Raw genomic sequence first — 5,108 nt, forward strand, 5'->3', positions numbered from 1 at the left:
GCAGAATAATAATCATACATGCTAGACTTCTAGGGTTTTAGCCATTACGATCTCGTGGTAGATCAACTCTTGTAATACTCATATTCATCAAGATCAATCAAGCAGGAAGTAGGGTATTACCTTCATAGAGAGGGCCCGGACCTGGGTAAACATCGTGTCCCCCGCCTCCTGTTACCGTCGGCCTTAGACGCACAGTTCGGGACCCCCTACCCGAGAACCACCGGTTTTGACACCGACACTGAGTGTAAGACTCTAGGTGCTCCTCGGTCTTGCCGTAGTACTTGCTCTCGCCGTCATTGGGATCACTCCGCTCGCGGACCAGCTTCCACGACTCAATGTCTGAGAGCGGCCTCTTCAACTTGTCCTCCTGCAACGTCAAACAGCAGTTAGCAATACATAAAAACATTACGGTAAAGAAGAACAGAAATGCATCATGCATATAGATATACCTTCATGGCCTTGAAGCCCCAGTGGTTCCTGTTTCCTTGGTCGTGTGTCCCGTCTTTTCCACGGTTAGCCCGGGCCTTGCTGCTCTTGGCAGCAAACTCCCTCCGTTCCAAAATATATGGCTTCTTAGAGATTTCACTATGAACTACATACGGAGCAAAATGAGTGAATGTACACTTTAAAATATGTCTATATACATCCTTATGTAGTTTGTAGTGAAATCTCTAAAAAGACTTACATTTAGTAACGGAGGGAGTATCTATTTTTGATGGTGCAATTAATCATGCGTCATTGCACAAAAGCAAGACATTGCAACCCTACCTTCCTTTACTCTGGAATCTCACCAAATTATTTTAGTAGAGTGTAATAAAAAGGTTTCCTTCTTTGAAATCATAAAAGATGTGCGTGTGCACCACTTTGCTACTTCGAGTGAAAAGAAAAAAACAACACCCACGACGCTTCTGAGCATAATCCTAAATCTCTGAACACATGAGCGCCCTTGTAAAATTAAACTTCAACCTCTCGGCCAGGTCCCAATCCTGTTCGTCGCATCCTGCAAGAACATCCAATGGCCTCCCGTCCTGCTTCGGCTGCTCGAGCTTTTGAGTCCCACACATATTACTAGTATAGTGAGCGCCTGGATCATCTGTTCGATCTCTTCTTCTTGGATCAGCGGCCTGCGGATTTCCGTGCATTATCCTTGCTGCCGCCCACCTGCCATTGGCCACCTAGGTAGTGAAAGCGAGTGATAAAATACTTTGGTTGTCGCTGTCCTTCAGAGATGGGACAAACAGACTGTACGCGCGCGCCATTCCAGGAAATTGTCATGAAACCAGAGCCCGCTACTGCAACGGCGACAGCGATGATGGCTACGGCGGCATGATACCAATTCGTTGCAGAAATTTCTCCCCGCAGCAGAATGATTTATCTTATTCCCCATCACCTTGCTATACTGAAGTGCTTGGTTTCGGAGCTTCCTCCTACTAGAGTGACGCACCAAACGAAGAATCAAGCCCGGAATATCTAGGACCAGAGGCGATGGCCATTGGTGTCGATCGGGGTACGCGAGCTCCGGCGCCAACCAGCGTCGACGATGCTACCACAGAGGCGGACTTCGTCTGTGCGCTGCGCAAGTGTGTGCTACTCCTGGCCTACTTCACGGCCATGGGCTCATGTCCCAGTCTGCTGGCTGAGCTCGGGAAAGACGGCGTGAGGGGCATCGTCGGCACGGCGCACGGCGTGGTGTTCATCTGCTGCAACTCCATCGCCCTTGTGGTGTCTGGGTTCATTCTCCTACGGCTCAATAGCAAGGTATTAGGCACCCGGGGGATGAGATACTATGACTTGCAGGTCATCATCATCCTAGACGTGCTTGGTCTGATTGGCGCCTATAGTGCCGCGAGCCTGAAGACAGCTATCTTGCTCGTCAGTTTGGTGGTGGTGGTACTGCTCTACGTTGCCAGTCAGGTCCTGCTGTTCTTGTCCAAGCCCGTGGGGAGGCTGCTCCCCCACGTGGAAGAAGCACCGCCGCCGAAGTGCCTGAAATTCCAGAAGCGAGTTCGGCGGCAGCAAACTATGGTAGTATCAACACAAGGCAAAGTCGAAGATGCTGCCGCTTTCAAGTGTCTGTTTCTATCCATAGCTCTTGCCACGAGTATGGCATGCGATGTTAGAGTTGGCCCGACGCCCTTGGCAGCCTCAGGTGACCTGGACACCGGCATCGTGCTTCCTAAGGTGACGGAGTTGGTGTACTTCCATTGGAACGACACCGCCTCCGTCGCGTCGCTGATGTTCATTCACCTCTACTTCCTAAGCAGGTCTTTCAGCAAGCAGAAAATCTTATACCGTGCACTGCAGGTCACCATGACCCTAGACCTGTTTGCCTTTGTTGCCGTCTCCGCTAGCCGGAACTGGCTACGATTGCCGGCATTTGTGTACATCTCTGTACTTGCTCCGGTGTCCCTCTATGCCGGCATCATGGCCATGGTTTCCATGTCAGAAATGTTCCCGACTTGCAACACCTGGGGAATAGTTTTGCGGGAGAAGATGGAACAGTACTGTGTGCCCAATTGGCTCACCAAGTCATTTGAGCTGCCAACTGATGGTGATGGGCACACAGAGGACACGCGCCAGACGACGGGGTGGAATTTGGAGGATTATCGCCAGTCGGTGTTGTTCGTTGCAATTGGGATGGCTAATGGCATCAAAAACCAAGCCAGCATGAGCCTCTCACAGTTAGGGAGCAGGCCCGTCCTTGTGGTGGACAGCAGGGCATTCCACTTGAATGAGTTTTATGTAAGGAACCTCACGGACCAATCCGGTATTAGTTCCCTGTCCAGTTTATGGCAAGAGAATACATCAGGCTCTGTCAACCTGAACCTGGCTTTCTACTGCTATGCAACAGCCTTTACTGGGTTCCTGGCTATCATCGTGCTGCTGGCTAACGAGAAGATCTGGTCAGAAGGAATACAGTACTACGTCATGCGACTGTGCATGGTTCTTCAGCTGCTCTCCTGCGTGGTCGCCATGACCGATGTGAACCTCCCAAAGAAATCGATGGTGGATGTATTTAGAGACGCCTCGATCCTTCTAGTCACCATGATTATATTATCAAGAGGTCCCAGAAAGACAGTCCAATCGATCCTCAGATGGCTCCAGCATACTCTTCAAGAGGATCCCTCGGAGGGGGGTTCGAAGGACGAGCTGGAGTTCGGTCTAGCAGATGGTGGCACGAACAGGGAGCCCGTAGCAGTGGAGATTTCCGCGCCGATTCTTGGGGGGGCACTCACCCTCGTCTTGGCCATACCGGTGATGCGCATGCTCGCCAGTCCGGTGAAGATGGTACTGACATTCTTTTTCGGCTTAATTGGGGCCAACCTTTGCCCAAGGTTGCTCGCCCGTTTACTGCAGGTGCTCGCCAGAGCTCTCTATCATCGGCACAATCCGGGTCAAGGTTCCACGCCAACTGCCTTCAACGCCACCTCGTTGGCGCGCAGGGGATGGTATATCGTTTTAGCTATGTGCAATGGACTGTGCAAGGTCATCCGCGCGCTCTGTTCCAAAGGATGTGTGTGGATACTAGTGTTGGTGATCTGGTTCCCTTCCCTGATGTCCAACCTCAAGCTGAAGGTCAAGATCTCCAGTATATCAGCCCTAGTGTGCATGCTGATTGCACTTGCTACCACAGCGACTACCGTGGACTTCCCGACAACGGAAACTACAACAATTACCATGGAGTCCTCGACCACGGAAACTACAGCTACTGGGATGCGCACCTCGACCACAGCTATGACTACCTCAGGCACCAACACCAGGAGCAACAATCATCCACCTCGAGTTGAACCAAGACCCAGGAGGAGCTGTAGGCCCAACACGCGGCTCATCGGCGAGGAGTGGGTAAAATAGTGGATTTCTGGACAGGAAACCGGGCGGTGAAAGCATGGTTACATGCAGTTGTAAATAGTATTTGGGTATTTGGACAAGAGGTCTTTCTTCTAAGACACTCCAAATTGATATGAGCCGTCCACTTCTGTCAATGCAGTGGCTACTATTAAATCCATCTCGAGGTTTTTGGATCAACACCTATTCGGTGGATCATTTTTTTTTCTCTGCCAGGAACCAGATTTGAACTGGTGACACAAGTATTTTCAGTCATGTACTCTACCAACTGAGCTATCCTGACATTTTCTTGTGCATCATCTCAGTAGAGTATTTGTATTTATGTAATTATAATTAAAGAGACTTAAAAATCAATTACTACGAGTGAATAGTACATTCTTGATGAATGTAACCATGGAACAACGTATGCTTAGCATTCAAACTGTATGTACGCGCGCCCAATGTTCAGAAGATAATTATAGTTTCAGAAGTTTTTCGCTGTTGATGTGAGTTGTACTCTACGCCTACCACAGTACCACGGAGCAGAGCTCCTGCAGTTCACGAGCAACAAAATTTTGCAGCAATTAAGCAAAGAAATTGACTTACTGCATCAGATTGAGATGGAAGAATTTGTGGATTTTCCGTACCACAGCCTGGGCGAGCAGATCTCAATAGGCAGGAGCACGACAAACCTGTGGCAGCTACCGTACACGGCAAGGCTATGCTTCGGTGCTTGCTCTGCTTATAATACCTGTGGGCAGAAGACCAGGTTGTTGTTCATTGCAGCAGATGATTCCTCCAACCCGCCGGCACCAATCGTGGCCGCCGCCGCGGAGGCACACGCCGGCCGGTCTCTGTCCCCCAACATCCTTCGCCCGCTAAGTCTCCGTCCGTCCGCGACCAAACCAATCAATCGCCGCTGTAGTGTGGAACCGATGCACACTACCGGTCAGCAGATGGGAGTGATCCCATAAAGATCGATTAGGAGGTTGAAGAAAGGGATAAGTTTTTTCTTTCGGGGAACACTAGGGTACAGACTTCTGATGAGAACTATTCACCAGACCCCTCGGACGCCGTTGATTTGTATTTTGATCTCACGGCTGAAAGATGCTCTATCTCCATCCGATTTTTAGGCCCACACCCCATAATCTCTTTGTGAATTAATCGCCCAAACTAACTCTCCCCCATCTCTGCTCCCAACTTGGGGGATTTGAATCATTTGTCACACTTTACATGAGGCATGATGATTTGCCCCAGGGTTGTCTCGATCAAATTTCTCGCAG

General features: G+C 50.0%; 1 non-coding gene across 1 annotated transcript; it reads right to left on the reverse strand.

Annotated features, from left to right (window-relative positions):
* Positions 1-4,056: 4,056 nt before the first annotated feature.
* TRNAF-GAA (transfer RNA phenylalanine (anticodon GAA)) lies at positions 4,057-4,129 on the reverse strand. Its single transcript has one exon. It is a non-coding gene; the product is annotated as a tRNA-Phe (tRNA).
* Positions 4,130-5,108: the final 979 nt, after the last annotated feature.

Source organism: Triticum aestivum, chromosome 6B (genome assembly GCF_018294505.1).
Source record: "Triticum aestivum cultivar Chinese Spring chromosome 6B, IWGSC CS RefSeq v2.1, whole genome shotgun sequence".
In the NCBI taxonomy this organism is placed as follows: domain Eukaryota; kingdom Viridiplantae; phylum Streptophyta; class Magnoliopsida; order Poales; family Poaceae; genus Triticum; species Triticum aestivum.